Source organism: Protopterus annectens, chromosome 2.part0 (genome assembly GCF_019279795.1).
Source record: "Protopterus annectens isolate FY-2018-M chromosome 2.part0, PAN1.0, whole genome shotgun sequence".
Lineage (NCBI taxonomy): Eukaryota > Metazoa > Chordata > Ceratodontiformes > Protopteridae > Protopterus > Protopterus annectens.
The window spans coordinates 952,374,949-952,394,917 of NC_056728.1; the positions used below are offsets into that span (position 1 = coordinate 952,374,949).

Here is a 19,969-nt window from a genome sequence, read left to right on the forward strand (position 1 = left end):
ATTCATCGGGCACAAAGCCTGAGGTGAGGCTATGATTGAACATGGTGCTTAGGTGGGTTGCCAGTTCATTCTGTAGTTCATGTAGAATGCAGCCTGGGATGTTGTCAGGTCCCTTGGATGCTATGTTCTTGGCTTTGGAGAGTGTGATTTTTACCTGTGCAGCCATGATTACAGGAACTTTGCATTCTTCCAGTATAAAGAAGGGCCCTTTAGGGGGTGAGAGGGGGGTAAAGTTAGCAGTGAACCTATCTGTCAGGATGTTAGCAATATCAGTTGGTTCTGTATATTTATTGCCATTCTGCTGTAAATTAGAGCAGATCTGAGTGTTGCCATTGAGATTCTTGACATAGCTATAGAATGCTTTGTGGCTGGCTTTAGAAGCAGTAGTGATTTTGTTTTCGTAACTAGCTTTGGAGGATCTTATGAGGGATCTCAGCTTACTGAGACTGACCAGGGAGTTCCTCCAATCATGGAATTTTACTCTCTTTTGCAACTGTTTCTTTCTTCTGTTGTACAGTTTGTTTATGGTAGGGGACCACAAGATTGGCTTCCTTTTTTTGAAGGATAGCATCTTGGTTCTGTTAGGGATAGCACGATCGTGTAAGTGCTTATAAAGTGCATTTGTGTAGGATTCAGCAGTTGTACCTCTATTGTCCATCTGCATGGGTGTCGTGAAGTTTGCCATTTCTGTCTTAAAAAGCATGAAGTTGGCTTTGGAGAAACTTTTTACAGTGGTTTCCCTAATAGGGGGTGGGGGCAGGATGTGAATGTCTAGGGTGATTAGCTTGTGGTCAGATCTGACCAACGAGGAATTGACCTCTGGTGTGGAACACCGGTCACCAATGTTGGTAATGACCAGGTCTAGGATACTGCTGCCTCTGGTGGGGGTGCGGATAAGTTGATCCAAGGTGTTGGAATTTATGAATTCCAGAAAACGTTGAGCAAAAGAGTTGGTACGTGAGTAGTTTTCCCAGTTAATGGTGGGGTAGTTGAAATCGCCAATTATTAGGGTGTTGAGTTACACCCTAATATTTTCCAGTGTATCAAGAAATGAAGAGTGGGAATCCTGGGGTATGGTGGGGGATCTGTAGCAAGTTACAATTTGGATTGCGATCTTGCCCAGAGTTAGTTGCACTTAGATAATCTCGGATACATTATGCTGAGTGTGTGTGAATTATAGCCTGGTAATGCAGGGGTGCTCTCTGGAGCCTTGAACTGTGTGTGTGTGTGTGTGTGTGTGTGTGTGTGTGTGTGTGTGTGTGTGTGTGTGTGTGTGTGTGTGTCTGTGTATGTGTGTGTGTATATATATATATATATATATATATATATATATATATATATCTGTATATATATCTATATATATATAGTCTGTGTATTTATACACGCACACACACACACACATATATATATATATATATATATACATACATAAATATATATATATATATATATATATATATATATATATATATATATATATATATATATATATATATATATATATATATATATATATATATATATATATATAGATAGATATAGATAGATATATATATATAGATATATAGATAGATATATATATATATATATATATATATATATATATATATATATATATATATATATATATATATATATATATATATATATATATGTATAGATAAAAAACAAACAAAAGTAGAGAAAAACAAACTAAAGTACAAACTTCCGTAACTAAGGTTGAGGAATGAGATGGACACACATTGTATGTTGAGCGCTTTCATCCTTTATTTGTAATAGGACTTCATCAGAACATGAAAAAAAATGTAAGAAACAGTCCAATATATATTCTGCCAGAGAGGAACTAACAGCAATAAATGTGTCATTCATAAAAATGCAGAGACCATTAAAGCATCACTATGGAGAAACCAGGTGTAGTTAGTTATACCAGCAGAGTGCGCATCTAATGTTTAAATTATCATTTAGACCAGTCGATGCATCAGCATTCAACAGTAATTGCCATTTAAGTTCATGAACTTCCAAAAAACAGTCAACATCCCCCACACAAATATCAACTTGCTCAAGTATTATAAACTTAAACCCAATAAAACCTGCCCACTGTAAACTGTGTTCCAAGTTGTTGCTGTGATGTGTTTAGTGGCTTTTTCCTATCACAATCAACAGCTGACATTGAGTCATGGTCTTACGTTCTTCCATATTTCTCAACAGAGACAGAGGAAGAATATTATGATGAGCGTTGACTGCTTTTCAGTATTTTAATAAAGTTTGCTGGCTGTGACAGGTTTAGACTTTGGTAGTAGAATATATCATGGTCTGCACAAAGGCAGTATTAAGCATCAACAGTCCTTTTGTGCTAGTTACAGTTCTGTTGCTATTTTTTGAAAGTTAAATCAAATGGGGTACCAACTAGGTGTAAGAATGTATATTTTACCATGAGGTAACTTAAGGCAACAGTGATGAAGACTGAGTGGCAGTAGAAAAAGGAAATGCAATTAACAAAATTCCAGTTAATTTTCTATCAGATTCTTAATTCAAAGGTGATATTCAGTCTACAACCAAAGTCATCTGCGACTAGCTTCAGACTGTGTGAAAATGAGAAAGTCTCTTTACAATGAGTTGTTCCAGGTAACCCCTGAGTGTGCTTTCTCAGTTAACAAGCAACTGTTAAACATATATCACTGTAAACATAGTATTATGTGTCAGCAATCAATGAAGTTTCTTCCACTACATTCATAACCAAGAACCAGATACAACTTAGGTATTTGCCTAGGGCCTGCTGGCTGAGGAGCTGCCACAACATTTAATTAAACACAATTAAAAAAATAAATTAAATTTTTTCACAGTTCATCTGGGCAGTTCAATCTGCTTCACATATTTAAACATTGGAACTTCCTGCTTTTACATGGGAGGGCTTGAACCTGAGCCATGTAACTGGAAATTAACTTCTGTAATCTGAAACTGAGAAACTACTGCAGCTATGGGGTCTATATTATAAAATCGAAGTTTTACAACTTCGAATACCATATGATCGACACCATATGGTCGAAGTTATAAAACTTTGAGTATATAAAAAAAAATAAAGTGGGGAAACAAAAAACTAAGGGTTGTAAGCAGGGGGGCAAACCGCCCTACAACCCCCCCCCGCTCTTTAAATATACCAACTACGAGACCGCACTATAATGCGGTAAAGGGAAGATTTCCCTTTGCTGCACTGTAGTGCGATCTCAGAGTTGGTATATTTAAGGAGTGGGGGGTTGGGGGAGGGTGCCAGGGGGCTTGCCCCCCAAGTGTCAGGTAACTTTTTTTTTTTTTTTTTTTTTTTATACATATTCAAAGTTTATAACTTCGACCATATGGTGTCGATCATATGGTATTCGAAGTTATAAAACTTCAGTTATATAATATAGACCCCAGCTATGACAGAGGCATGCACACCCACACACGTGTGTGTAATGCCCTAGTTAGGGATGCAGGTTAGTTAATTAACTTGCTCAGACTCAAACCTTGTACCTTGGTTACAGGAGACAAGAGCATGAATCCCCTAAAGTATCTACTAGTCTATATCAGAGATGGATTTACAAGGAGTTGTGAGCATCAAGGGAAAATAAGTTTGCTGTTCTTCATGCTCTCTGTTTTCAGTGTGTGAGTTTGTGCTACAGAATTTAAAATGAGTCCCAGTAACACAACAGGTAACATACTTGCCATTGATGTAGAAGGTTGTTGGTTCTAATCTCACATCTTTTAAATGGATTACTGATACTGTGGTGAATTTCATTGGGGGGGGGGTGCTGCACTCTTAAGTGTGTCCAGCTTTGAGTGTGATGCCTAGTAACTACAAACCTGTTGTCAATTTGCCAGCCATTCCCTATTGCAATATTACCAACTTATGTAACATAGGCACACTGAATTTCTGAAACACCGAAATGTAAATTTGTTTTCAAGCAGCAACCTCTTCATTAGTTACTGATCTCTTTAATGTGGAATTATTTAGATGACTGTAACTTCTGAAGAGATTGTATGTATAGACTGATAGTGATGGATTGAAATGACAAAAATGTGAGTGGTCTTTTATGGTTGAAATGTTCTAAAATGGGTATTTTTGTTATTTGTGCATATGCTTTGTTTCGTTGCTTACTGGAAAAATGTTCAAAACCACCAATTTAAAGCACACTGTAGCAAGTGGTGCTGTATTATACAAGCAGTATAATTTAATAAAATCAGGAAGGTGAATCAAAGAGCACATACTTGTATGCATGGCCCTAAAAATGTGTGCAAGGGGCCTGTGGTTTTTAAACAGGCCAAAGGTAAACTGAATCCACCACTGACCAGATGCATTTTCTTTGAAAGTGGGTTTCAATACTGTTTCAATGAATGAGAGTTTTAATGTCAGAAAAGTTTACTGTTCATGCTATGTCTGTTTTTATTGAGACTGTATTATTTTGCTTGGCAAATGGCTATTAGTTTGTGCTATTAAATTTGAAATAAAAGTTTTAAATCCAAATATCTGTAATCATTGTAGAAATAAAGAAGAAAATATTCCACACTCTAAGAGGTTTGAATACTGTTTATTGTAACTGGGAAGAAATACACATGTAATGGGACCCTGGAATAGTGGGGGGAATCCATTACCCTGACTAGGGCCCCATTTGACCATGATCCTTCTCTGGCCCCTTCAATCCATGAACAATTAACAATTCTTTATGTAGAAATGTTATTCTAAATTAACCTTTCATTTCCCATAATGTTCCTTCCATATTACCTTTGTGATCTCTATATTTCATTCTTTGTATAATAAGCCACATAACATACATAGAAAAAACATTCATATTACCAACCTGATAGATCTGAAGCCTTATAATGAAGAGATCCAGCATGGTCTTTGAGACTACTGCATTTTGCAGGAAGTTTTATAGCCTATCATCCAGTATAAAAAAAAAACTTACTTCCAACTGCAAGGGATATCCATACATAGTGAACATGCTGTGAATTTTGGAGGTTCATTTCCACCCAATATAACCTCTTGTATTGACAGAAGGTTTACATTCCGTCTTCTTGCCATACTGTGGCATGGCCTGTGATACCTTTTTATAACCTCAAACATTCCCAGAGGGAGTTGTCTTTATGTAAATATCTGTACGAGACACTGTACAAGTTCAAATGTGTTAGTCTTTCATAATAACAAATGTTCACATTCCTGGATGTCCTTAGTGTATTTCCACTGTACCCTTTCCAGTTTATTCATGCTTGCTTTCTTATAAGGTTTCCATATTGTTATTCCATACTTAGGTTTTGGTCAAATATAATTTGAAAACAATTACTTGATAATTTCTGATTTCAACAACTTTATAAATTTTTTATGCCACTTATAGTTGCATATGTCATCAACCAATTGGTTGGTATGATTAGAAAACACTCAAAGCTGGATCTAGCCATATTTGCAGGTCCTTAAATGAATCTACAGTTTCAGTCACTGTATGTTATAGTAAATATTCACCTTTCAGTTTGTCTCACAAATCACATATGCTTAGTTTTTGACGGATTTATCAGCATCTTATTCTCCTGTGCCCAAATGGTCAATTTAGTCAAGTTCTTTTGCAGGTATGCCTTATCTGTAACACTTGTAATCAATTTACCTATTTTCAGGTCATCTACATAGACTGTAGAAGACCTTAGATGAAAAAGATACATCTGAAAGATACAATCTAAATGGGTATGGGACTAGGATAGAGCCCTGGAGTTCACCCTGACTGCAACCTCGAATTTCACCCATCCAGTTGCTGTATGATACCTGGCATGTCCTATTTGTAAGCCATGCAGCTATCCATCTTATCAAGAGTACATCAAAACCTAGTTGTTTTAATTTATTTATTAATGTTTTATGTTTGACCCTATCAAACAGTGAAGTTAAATCTATATAAATTACATCACAGCACACCTTTTCATTCATAGCTTTTATTTTATTGTTATTGAACATCATATTACAGGTGGTAATGCACATATTTTCAACATATGCCTGCTGACATATGGTTTCAAGTCCCAACCTTTCCAGTTCAGGCAGCAATTTATCCAACGTAATCATTATTTTCCAAAACATGAAAGTATGTTCTGAATGATCAGATTGCTGAATATTTGTATTCAGAGTTCCAAAGTTGTCAGTGGTGTTATTTTGTTGACTAGGGGTTTGTGTGATCTTTACTGACAACAGACGCGTCCTTTCCTAAATGTTTTCTGCCTGCCACTTGCCTAACATTATTTAGCTCATCAGTCCAATCATTAATATTTGTAACAACAGTTCTCCAAGTTGTGACAGTTGAGCAAATAATTACATACCACTGTACAAGATACCTGTGCGTTAACAAATCAGTAATGTCTTACTCATTTAAGGAATCCATTTTCAACTGTAAATGAATAAAGAATTCTAAAAGAAAAGGATAATCAAAATCAGTTATACAGAATTCGAAAAGATTTTAAATCAACTATGAGAAAAATAACACCACATAAAGCGTATACAACTAAATATTAAATTACGTAGAATATCTGCTGTGACCATAGCAGTTGTGAAAGTCACACAAAAGCTTGAATTCTAAATCATGTGCAATTGCATGCAATAGCTTCAGCTCACTGTCACTTGAAGTCACACCTCCTTTTAACAGTAAGGATCAATAAATTACATACCAACACAGGATTGTTTCATATAAGCTCTGGACTGCCCTTCTGCTGTCTGTGTGAAAATATAACTGACTAGGTCCCTAGAGATTGCTAAAGTTTCTCTGTCTAAATCCTATCCCCTTCTAACAACAAACAATGAAAATTAGAAAAAAAAAATAAAATATAAATCAAAGTAAATCCTCTTGTCTACAAGCTATCCCTTTCTTCCTGCAAATAGTGAAAAACAGTGGTAAAAAATAAAATATAACTCAAAATAAATCTTCTTTAACCAGACAACTGCACAATCAAACACAAGCCAACACAGGATTATTTAGATTAGCTTTGGATTGTCCTCTCTGCAGTCTGTGTATGTAATCTGTCTGTCGTTAGCTCTGCAGTAAATCTAATGTGAGAAAAATAAGCTGATACAATACAGATGATGCCAGCCACAAATTAAAGAATTAAAAATACTTTGTGGGCTGTATTAACAGTACTTTTGAGCAACGCGTCATATCGTGGGTTAAAACTGTTCGCAAGCTGCACCTTCTCTGGGAGTCAGGAGTTTGACACCTCCAGTGTAGATTTTCAGTGATGCACTGTATACCTTATTTTGACAATTACTTGCCAACTCTTCTTTCTTTACCAGTTTTGTTTGCTGTTGTCCATAAGACTTATATTATGTGCCTCTAAATATTGCTTATTCACAGGTAAAATTGGAGATATTATTTTTTCACATATGCACACACATACTGACACTGCCCCGAGTATATTGCAGGACACACACACACACACACACACACACACACACACACACACACACACACACACGCACTTTTTTTTCCCTCTTTCTCTCTCTCTTTTATATAAATGCAAATTGGACTGATGCCAGTTTACCTACAGCATATCTGTGGGGAGTTGAAGGAAACCAGAACACTTGAATAAAGCAATCATATGGACAGAAAGGGTAGCAGATGCCACATAAATTAATTCACATCCAAGAATTCAACTGGGCAACCAAGCTCTATGACATAGCACTGCTACTTGCTGCACCACTGCGCCAATAACCAGGCTGCCAAAGATTTTCCATTATTATGTGCAGTGCTGATGTTAACTGCAATAAAAAGTGAAGGAAATTATAGCCAACAGCTACTTTTAAATATATCACCTCCAACACACACACACACACACACACACACACACACACACACACACACACACACACGCACACACACACACACACACACACACACACACACACACACGCACACACACAAGCCACAGCAGTTGTTTTACACTGAGTTAAAAATTACAATTTATTATGTACCACTGCTTCTCCCAAACCAGGTAAGTGTTCAGTTGTGTCACTTATGTTAATAAATGGCCTGCAAACCCATCAGGTGCAGCTATTTTTGACTGTGTATAACTAAGATGGTTGACTGTGATTTTTAACCTTCAAAACCTGTTTAACATGAGCAAATGACAGCAATGTCAGTCATTTTCATCTACAGGCAGCCCCCATACCCAGCAATTATAGCCACTTTGTGGAATGTGTACACCTCATATATCTGGCTGATAAATGGCCACATTAATATATTTTAAATTTGCTTCACACAGACACGATAGCCACAGTAAAGTATTCCAACTAGAGTCACATAAATACACATTAATCGTACAAATCCAGAATAATGTCTATTCTCCTTGAGCAGACAAAAGCTTGTTGAATCTTTTTCACCTGCACAATTAAAAAATATTTATGGACCCAGAATTTATTTTCAGCTCTGTTTCACACAAACTCAGCAGCCAACAACAGTAAAGTATTCTGGTTTCCCACAAATACACATCTAAATCCTGAACATAATTTCTGTACTTTATCATTGAAAAAAAAAGCATCTGCAAAAATCCATTCTATATTGAGGAGGATGCACTCCAAACACACCATTCAGTTGCAGACCATCATAGTGTCAGTAGTTATCGACTCCCATTTTTGCCATGGCCATCACATTTACCCCACTTTAAAGAATTTTTGGGCTTTCTGCTCCATGAAGCCCCATCAATTATCTATACAAAGCACCATACAGGCTTTGAATCTCAAATTTGTTGTGTGAGATCATTAGTGTTATGGAGCACAAAGCCCACAAACTGAGTGCAGCATATCCCCCGTAGTGCACCACAGCCATGGCTACTTTCAATAGAGGTGCCACTGCAACAGCATTCCTAAATGTAAAAAATAATTAAATAAATGCAATTCTATCACACTTAGCCAACTGGTTCCTTAGGCAGTCAGCTGTGGTTAAGGCCCTCCATGATCACCAGCTGAGTAGCCGAGTGTCATGAAATATTTTATAAAAGTTGCTGTTGATTTCATTTGATTACAAAGATTTGACCTTTGCTGCTGGTGCCACCAGCAGGCTTATATAGCTACTTAGGTGCATTTTGGCCATTTTATTCCAATCAACATGTCCATTCTCAATTTTTATCATTTTGACAAACTCAGTAAGCGTCTGAACCATATCTATATTTATGCATATAGGCAGAGTATTTCATGTGTATAGTTAATGGACTGTTTTTTGCTGTCTGGAGTTAGAATGATTGTCCGTCCTTAATGTATAAGGAAGTCGGTGAGATGGAATGATTTTTGTGTCCTTAACAGCTAAGTTGCACCCCCCACACACATAAGTATGTATTTATGTATCTATGTGTATGCATGTGCCTTCTTATTGTATGCATTTATGTACATGTGTGTGAATATGACATTTCCCCATTCATGCAAAAGTAGCACGCTGTATCCTTCCTCGTTGTCACATTATTTGATTGTTTGAGATACTTTGTGCTTTGATAGTACTTTTTATGCTCAATTCCATGATGTGTGGCTGTGCATTTTGCTGGTGTACAAACATGTGAAGATAATGTATATCTAAAAACATATATGGTTATTTATATGTGTGCTTACTCTAGAGATGAACAGTAGGTACATAGTGTTCTGTACTTTTTTATCATCTTTCCATGCATGCCAGCTAGCTACTCTGCTCGTATCATGTCTGGTACTAAAAAGAACTTGCAGCTACCACTGCTGCACAATATTAATAGGCAATAAATCAGTAAAATGATTCTTGGTAAGAATATGAGGCAGCAGCAGGAACAGATTCCATAGAATACTAAGGTCATTACTGCTACCATGATGACATGGAACAGTCATAAGAAGGGGAAGGAACATTTATTTATTTATTTATTTTATTTATTGCATTTGTTTACTGGGAAATTGCACTGGGCCTATAAGAGCCCATTTTCCGTGGAGGCCTGGGGAGAAAAGCTCTGACAAGAACATAGATGCAGAAAATATTAAAGATTAATTGGTACAAAAGTAGATACAGTGTTACACATAGTGATTACAGTAATATATACAGAATATATACATAAAAGCAGGAATTTAGTTGGTTGCCAGATGAATTCAATCAGAGATGTATAAACAGAGATATATATTAATCAGCATTATTGTACCACTATCAACAAGTGATGAAAAAATAATAATTATGGAGAAAATATCATCAGTCAGCAGTAGCAAAAAAGCATAGGAGTTTAGTTATCATACAAGGCGAAGGAAGAGCTTAGGTTATAGAGCAGGAACATAACCAGGAAGAGTTGAGATGATTTTTTAGTATTTGAAGGTGGTGGTGCTGCCTGTGCTTCTTATAGAAGGTGGAAGTGAGTTCCATTGTTTGGCGATGGTAAAGGAGTAGAGGTGTTGACCAGCAGGTAAGGTGGGCTTATCTACTTTTAGAAATAGATGAGTAGAACATGGAGATGCCTCGGAATAAATTGTTAATAAATGACAGAGAAAGGGAAATGGAGGAGAAGAAGAAGAAGCAACCTCAGTAAAGTTGGGAAATAAGCGTGAGATCTGTGAGGAGCATACACAAAACTGTACTCTATGAAGGTGTAAAGGGAAATGAGCAGGGTTAGAACTTGGTTTTAATTCACTGTTAAAGTAGAGGAAGAAATGCTGGTGTTACAGTACAGTATATCAGCCACCGGGCATGTAAAGGAAGGAGGATGGCAGGCTGAAGAAGGGAGTGTTGGAAGAAGAGTTGTAAACTTGCCCAATCTCAGCAAAGATGGGGAAGACCATTCTTGCCTGGGAAAAGCAGAATTATTGAAGGAAGATGTTTTCTCCTTCTTCATAAAAGAAAAGATTTGAATGCTATGTTGAAATGGAGATGGGGACACCAGTGGACATACACTAAGCTAGAGTGGGAGAAGATGGAAGAGGAACTGCCTGCCCTTAGGGCAGATAAAGTACTGAAACCATTTGTGCTACCTTTGAAGTCCCACAGGTATCTGGCCATTATGCTGGTAGTTACCTGCCAGAGAGTTGGAACAGATCACTAGCCAGTGCAGAAGTGCCCAAAGAATGCAGTGAGCAAGAAAAATCAAAGTTACTGAAGTGGAAACTCAGAGTGGCTTCTAAGGAAAAGCTGTTTTTTTTTTTTTTTCCTAGAGGACAGTAATTCCCAGGACAGCAATCAGGATATGTTCATGGTCATAAGGGAGTGTCAATGAACTTTATCTACTTTTATGCCTAATATATGCCCAGGAGGCTTAGTCTGCATTCATTTCTCAATTTTTTTTTTTACTTTATTTGGCTTTGTTAGCTACTAGGCAAACAACAGTGGTCAGAGTAAGTCTAAAATCAAGCATCCGGATTGGTATATAGCTGGAATGCATGGTACACACCTTTGTGGTTAGAGAGACAGTGTCAGTAATAGGAAAATAACTAGTAGACTAGAGTATTGGGATGTTCCTGTGTTATGAACTCATTAGTGTGTTCCTTTCAGCTATACCTGAGGGAATAAGGTAGGTATGGAAGTAAGTGATGGGTGATTAGTTTAACGTAGAATTTATAATGACTGTTGAGATGTATAGAAAGTTGAGAGCTGAGGTTCAGTGCACGCAAATGTTAAGCACTTCAATTAACCTACAGCAACCCTAGTGTGAAGTACAAACTGGGGAAAGTGGAACCGATTATAGTGCAAGAAAAGGATCTGAGAGAATTGATCAGACTTCAAATGGAATTAAAGGAGCAGAGAAGTAGGGCAGTGGTAGCAACAGTCGCAAAAGGAATGTTGGCTGTACCCTCAGGAGGGTAGATTCCAGAAGAAAAGAGGCAATGCTTCTGCTCTGCATTACCTGGACAGGCTAAACTTTTATTTACATTTTCTTGATTACACTTTGCTGACCATGTTAGCCCCACCAGGCCAGTGCCTTCTTTTCATGGGAGACTGAAGGTGGTAGCCATACTGATTTAGGGGAAATTTGGCCAAGGTACTATGGCACTTCCCATACTCTTTTGATAAGTGTCAAGGGATCTTTTACATCCACCTGAACTAACACCAGCTCAGTAGATGGGGCCTCAGTTTAATGTCTTATTTGAAGGACCCCACACTCAGGAGTGTAGTACCCACTTATGCTGCACTGCAGTGTCAGTATTGAAATATTAGTCTAATGTGAGATTACAACCCACAGTCTTCTACGTCAAATGCAGTCATGCTACCCATTGATCTACTGAGGCCTTGAGAATTCTGTACCCTTCTGCAAATCAAATGCAAAATGGAAGGAGTACTTCCAGCAGTTTCTGAAGGAAGAAAACCACACAGAAACTGTACTGCCCCAGACACAGCCATGATGAAAGAAAGGAGAAGCCCACCCTAGAAGAAGTACTAACAGTACTAAGGAAAGGGAAAGCAACAGGCTCAGGTAGGTCACAACAGCAGACATGATAGGGGTCAAATTGCTCCTGAGGGTACTCAATACAGTATAGACAGAGAGAAGTATCCCAGAGCACTGGAGAATAAACATTACTAGTGCCAGTGTTTAAGAACAAAGGGGACATTGACAACTGGGAAGGGTATAGAGGTATCAAACTCCTGTCACACTTCATGAACGTTCTGGAGAGGGTGAGTGATGAATGAATATGCAGAGTAGTAGAGAGTAATGGGAGACGAGCAGTTTGGATTCAGATCAGGATGCAGCACAAGAATCTGGTGTTTGCAATGAGGCATGTAGTTCAGAAGAAGCTGGCTATGAAGAGAGAGTCCAACTGAACATCCTTAGACATGGAGAAAGTTTATGAAAATGCCACATGAAAGCTGATTTAGGCACTGTGGTGGTTTGAAGTCCTAGAAACCGTGGTAGAATTAGCGCAGGCTTTTTACAAAGACTCAATGATTCAAGTGTGAACAGTGTTCATTCTTGCAGAGGAGTTCCCAAATGGAGTAGGTGTGCCTCAGGGTTCAGGTCTGAGCCCACTTCTGGTTGTACTAGTGATAGTATACATTAGCAAATAGGTTTAATAGGATAGATTAACAAAGTTTTTCTTTGCAGATGGTATGGCTTTACAGGCATAGTCTGAGCAAGAACTTCAGCAAAAGATAGGGGAAAAGAATACAAAACCTGAAGGCACATGGGATGAAAATGAGGACAGATAAGACCGTGGTAATGGCAACAAATGAGGGAAATCATAAGGAGATGAGAATTGAGATAGAAGGGAAAATAGTGGAACAAGTTAGCAGCTTCAAGTATGTGGAAAAGGTGGATTAGGAGAAGGGAAGTGTAAATAAGGAAGTAAAGGCTGGAATCAGAGAAACTGCAGCCACCAGGCACAGAATGTCAGGAATAGTGTATGACAGAAAGATGTGAAAGAAGCTGAATAGTAAGGTGTACAGACAGTGGTGCAACCAGTACTACTGTGTGCTACAGAATCCTGGGCAGTAAAGTCATACAGAAAACGTAGCTAAGAAGTGTTTTAAACATGGCTGTTGTTCAGAAGCCAAATTGTAACCATACACTAATGCGTTATGTAAACAGCTTAATGGATTAAGAGCAAGAACAAATAAAAGCTGTGACAAAGAATCCCCCCTGGAATATCCATCTTTGAACTTTTTATTCCCTGGGATAATAATTTGACCTTTGTCATGGCCCAGTTGCAAAGTGGTCTGCCACACTTTCATGGTCCCTGTAATGTAATTAATCAATGTATTGTGCATCTTATACATCTGTAAGCACTCATTTATCCATGGAGTTAGATGCTATCCATCAATAACCTGCTTCGATTTTCCCCTTTTTAACAACTCTCAGTTAGGGCTTGCTTTAACAAAAAAAAATGATCCTTTGTTCCATATAACTTTCTTTTATTATCCCTTTTGTTCTGTTGTATATTTAGTATAGTATAGTTAAAGGTAAATAAGATATATGAATGCCGACACTTCTCTGCAGTATATATGTGTTACTTCTTCAACAAGCCAGAGGTCAATGCACAGAAAAGCAAAAGTGGCTGGATGAACTCTGATATAATCCAAAGATGTGAGAATATACAATCACAAGATGTTTTACATGAAGACAAGCCCTTTCCTGCTCACCCAAACTACTTTGCAAGGTAAATATTCTAGATCCTAACATGCGCTAACATAAGGAAACAAACTACATTTTTTTTTCATAAATGTATTTCTTTTCCCAAAAATGTGCAAATACAAGGCAGTTGCTATTAGAATGCTGACGTTCATTACCAGAGAATGGTTGTTGCCCCCAGAAGTAACATAATAACCTTTTTTAAATGTCTGAAAAGGCAGCCCTGGTAGCCATACATTAATTTGTATTTGCAAGAAAGCATATATTAATGTTTTCCATAAGTCCAGTAAGTGAAATATTGGTGACCACATCTACATCTCTATTATTCCAAAATGGGCTATAAACGTTTGCAGGTATTTAACTTTCATCATTAGTACACAAGACATTTTGAAAAGAAATGCCTTAGGGTTTCTGTTAATTTTTGTTTTATAACCTCAGCTGTTTATTTAATACATGCCCTTTTGTGCAGGGTCTACTGTTGAACTCCGTTCTCAATAGATAAGTTAGTAAGAAAATGTAGGCTGCTAGGCTGCTGTGAATATAATCTGTATTGGCCTGTATGCAATACTCTGAAATATCTCCTTATCTAAACCAAGTTTTTTTTTGTTTTTGTTTTTTTTTTACTATGTATGTGTTTCTTTTACATTTAGCCATATGTGAGCTAGTTAATGCAGTGTTGGACATATAGAATTTTTTTACACCTTTGCTTACTTTGAAATATGACATGTTATTCACTGTTCCCTTATTTCTTGCTTACGAGTAATTGTATATTGTAGCCACCTCTCATATTTGGTTCCCCCCCCCCGACTGTTTTGAGCATTTTGAGCCTTATGTTGTTAATTAGGTGGCAGTCAAAAGGAAGAGATGAAAGGGTGAATAAATAAGACACAAGTTAGCAGTTTTTAAATGGTTTGCAGATATATGTATATATGCATATGTATATATATATATAGAGAGAGAGCTAACAGTAAAATCTTATGAGGTTATGAATGGAAACATATTCATCTAAACCACAAACTATACAACTTTGCAGTATGTCACATCACCACAAATTATTGTACCCAAGTCTGTCTGAGCCTCACTACTAAACAAAGACTTTTGGAACAAGATCCAAAAGAAAGCTGGTATGTTTCCTATTGTAAACTGTAATTTATATATACATAAAGTCCACAAGCACACAGTGAGTTAGCACTTCCAGTTGCCAAGACAAAATTAAGTGCCAACTATTCAAAAGTAATTTTAAAGGCCTGAAAGCAGTAAAGTGTTTAATATAGCTTCCCACCAGCTTTACCTTGGATTTGGAAGAGGTTCAGTAGGTTGTATGATTTTCTCTCATTGTACAGAATCATAAGGTTGCATATTCTGATTATAGATCAAAAACAGATATTTAGCACAACATTAGCACTGTAGTTAAGTGCCTAATAACACTGTTGCAGAGAGATCCATCATAAACAATATATACTTTGGTGGTCTCACTCATCAAAATGTTTTAAAAATAATATGAAGGCAGAAGTTGAGTATATTAGTTTCAGCTAAAAACAAAACTAAAGATGCTCTTTTTGATGCCACCTAAGAAGACATTTCTTTAATAATCTTGTGAAAGCAATGTTCTGTTTTTAGTCACCATACTGATCAGTTCTATTAAGTCAAATAAGTGAAACTAGCAAATATTCCCACCACTATAACTGTTTTTATTTAGTTTCTGTATTAAGTAATGTAATAGTCTTCCAAACATTGCAAAGTATAAAAATAAAATGATTAAACTTTAATTTGTCAAGCTCAGAGTAGAGAAAATAGTCAGCACTTCTCCCAAGTTTGCAAATACTTGATTCTTCAATTCCCTCCTCCGAGAACTGTTACAGCTTTGTAGGGGCACTGTGTCTGTTTTTCCCTTATGGTACACAGTCTGCCTTTTCCTACCAGCTATATTGACTACATTTGACATCTGGCTGTCATTGATGCTCTCTGTTGTTGTTGTCTTTCGACTTTCCCTGGTTAGGGGTCACCACAGCTGAACTCCGGTTCGCTAATGATTGGCAGTATATTTTTACGTGCCGAGTTGCCGGCCCTGATGCACAACCTTCAACGAAGGTACGCCCATTCACGCATGTCTCCAAACAGAAGCCGCTCTAGCTGAGAATCGAACAGGACAACGTCTTACTCTGAGGCAACAATGCTACCACGGCACCACCACCGCAGTATTGGTGCTCTCTGTTGATGTGTAACAATTACAGTAACCTAGACCTAAGTGATTTATTTGTCTGCTGCCTCCAGCAGGATCTCTGCAGGCAGTACAGCAGTAATATGTAGGTAAAGATGTTACAATGTGTAAAAAATTCTGAACAATATAAATTAAACATTTCTGTTTTCATATATTTCTTTAGCAACAATGGTGCATATACATGTCATACCCTGATGTACAGTAACATGTGCTGTGCCCTGATGTGCAGTAATATGCCCTGATATACAGTAACGTGCTTTGCCCTGATGTACAGTAACGTGCTGTGCCCTGATGTGCAGTAACGTGCTGTGCCCTGATGAACAGTAACATGTGCCATGCCCTGATGTGCAGTAACCTACTGTGCCCTGATGTACAGTAAAGTGTGCTGTGCCCTGATGTACAGTAACGTGTGCTGAGCCCTGATGTACAGTAATATGTGCTGTGCCCTGATGTACATTAATATGTGCTGTGCCCTGATGTACAGTAACCTGCTGTGCCTTGATATACAATAACATGTGCCATGCCCTGATGTACAGTAACATGTGCCATGCCATGATGTACAGTAACGTGCTGTGTCCTGATATACAGTAACATCTGCTGTGCCCTGATCTACAGTAACATGTGCCATGCCCTGATGTGCAGTAATGTGCTGTGCCCTGATGTACAGTAACATGTGCCATGCCCTGATGTGCAGTAACATGTGCCTTGCCCTGATGTACAGTAACCTGCTGTGCCCTGATGTACAGTAATGTGTGCTGTGCCCTGATGTACAGTAACGTGTGCTGTGCCCTGATGTACAGTAATATGTGCTGTGCCCTGATGTACAGTAACCTGCTGTGCCTTGATATATACAGTAACATGTGCCATGCCCTGACATACAGTAACATGTGCCATGCCATGATATACAGTAATGTGCTGTGCCCTGATATACAGTAACATGTGCCATGCCCTGATGTACAGTAATGTGCTGCGCCCTGATGTACAGTAGTGTGCCATGCCATGATGTGCAGTAACATGTGTCATGCCCTGATGTACAGTAACATGTGCCGTGCCCTGATGTACAGTAATATGCTGGGCCTGATGTGCCAGATGGAATATTGACAGTATGCGTCACTTCGGAGATTAACATGGACTGTACTTCCTTTACATGCTCAAGACAATGGGGATGTACATTTCTTTCTGCATCTAATTCTGATGCCATAATCATGGAGTTATCTTGATTTCTGAAGCACATCTGAAAGGCTTAATTAGAATGTTCATCCAAGTGGTTCCAGACTCCTTTACCTATTGATTGTAGGACCTCATAGTTTTAATGGAGCTATGAGCTCATACATTGGATATCTTCAGCCACAATTTGTAACATTATATTTTGTCCTATTTCTAGTCATAATAAGGTTTAATAGTGTTGCTGGTACAATATCTGCTGATATATAACTAAGTGATTACAAATAAACAGAAAATCTCATGGCTGAAATAGGTTATAGATTCATAGGTGCGTTCTAGGTTAATGACCACAAGGGCCTTTTTAAGCTAAGCCATGCATCCCAAATCTCTGACAAGTGCTGGTACCCTTGATAAGTGTTAGCAGAGGTTTGGGAGATGAAACGTTACAAGCAGGGGCCTGGGAGATGAACCACGCAGATGCTGCCTGTGTCTGTTACAGACATAGGTGCCAAACCAGGGATTAATTTCCTGTTCCCTATCCACTTGTCAAAGTTGCACTTGAATTGTATTAGGGAGGAACTGTGCTTTACATTGATAGTGAGCCTGTTCCAGAGAAAGGATAGTCTCTGGGATACATACCTAGCTTTCCAACAGGTCATATTTGTATTGCAGGCAAGGTCTTTAGAATAGTTAATTCTGGTGCTGCTTGTTTTGTGGATAAGTAGGTCCATCAAGGTGGGGGTCTGACAGTCCCTTGTATGCCAGGCATAAATCTCTCCTCAGCACCCTATAGTAGACAGAATGCAGGGATAGGGCTTTAAGGCAGTTTGCATACAACATGTTACTTACACCCTGTATTCTTTTACTGAGGAGGCTCTCTGGACATTCCAATTGTTGGATGTGCCTGGTTAGGTACATACTAAAGGGGGCATTGTTCTCAATGATAGGACTGACAAATGCTGAACACAGTGGAACAATGACTTCCTTGGACCTAGATACCAAACCTTTGTTTATAAGTTGCACAACATAAGATTATTTTTCTCTCTACTGTAAAAACATGATGATCAAAGGCTAGATTACTGCCTGTGTGTTTCTCCAAGTCCCTGACTAGTGGGTTGACTTTAAGGGGTGTGCTGTCAATATGATACTTACTAGGGGTAGATGACTTCCCAAAGGATATTATTATGCATTTCAAATGTTTTGAAACTTCACCTGAAACAACTAGATCCTGTAAAATGGGAATTAGTATTGCATGTGTTTTTACAGATTTATTGTTAATACAGTCACACTAAAGGTTGATAATTTACGTGCTTTGCGTTACAGATCAATACAGAAAAAGCTGTTATCATTTACTTAGCAGGTTCCACACTTATCATTGATACAAAACATTCATAAAGTCATTGATTCTTTCTGTTCACTATGCCCATGGATTAATGATGTTCCTATAATAACACTTCAACAATTGGCTTAGTGTCTGGTGTCATTCTAAGGGGATACAGTACCTGTCAGTGTGGGATGATATGGTAGCTAGACCACACTGCTTTGTCAGAGATGGTCTTCATCTGTCACCTCTGAGATTATGGTTACTGGCTAAGGCTCCTGCCTCCCCCCACTGTGCCTTTTTTAGGCAATGTCACAACAAGGTGGGAGGGTGGCCTAATGGTTAAGGTGTTTGCCTTACAAACACAAGGTGCAGGGTTTGAGTCTCACAAGGGATAACCTGCTAGGCTTACAAGGGCAGTTAGCTTAGTATGAACCTATAACCTATGACAAAATTCCCAACATAAAAACATCTTCAAAAAGCAACCTCAAGGTTATGCTAGTGTTGCAGTTGCCAGATGCCTGCAAGTTAAATAATGTTTTTTTTTATTTCAGGATAAATTTTATAAACAACAAACAGGGGTAGCCATGGACACCCCTGTTGTAAGCACTTATGCTAACATTGTTTTTAATTTCTGGGAGATTAAAGTAATATTTAATAACTATGATAATCATTTTAAAGATAAAGTTGTTTTTTATAAGAGGTTTGTCGATGACCTCTTTTTATATGGGATGGATCACTGATAGAGTTAGAAGACTTTATAGCATATCTACACACTACCACAGAGTTTTTAAAGTTTAAGAAAAATATTCAGTATTGTAGCATCGACTTCCTGGATATTACTCACAAAGAGGGCAAGAGGGAAACGGGATACTACGCTTTTTAAAAAATCAGTTAAACAGAGCACAGGCATCGCTACAGATAATATGCACCCCAAAGATATGTTTGATAACATCATGCTTAACCAAATGGCCAGAGTCAGTAAACTGAATACTTAGAATGAAAGATTAGATGAACAATTAGAACAGATGACTATAGATTTCGAAAAATAGTGGATATTGTAGAAAAAAGGCTAACTCTATGAAACAGCTGATTTTAGCTGGGAGGGACTCTAAATATGCCCCCATTTTCTCAAGTAAACATAAATATAAATCAAATAATATCTTTGTTACAGCTCAAAAGATATACCATAATTGCAGATATATTCTAATGTA

At 37.8% G+C, this 19,969-nt stretch overlaps 1 protein-coding gene across 1 annotated transcript in view; it reads left to right on the top strand.

Annotated features, from left to right (window-relative positions):
• Window positions 1-19,969, top strand: part of ADAMTSL1 (ADAMTS like 1) — a 4,128,157-nt gene that overhangs the window by 1,447,466 nt on the left and 2,660,722 nt on the right. The gene's annotated exons all lie outside the window — the stretch shown is intronic.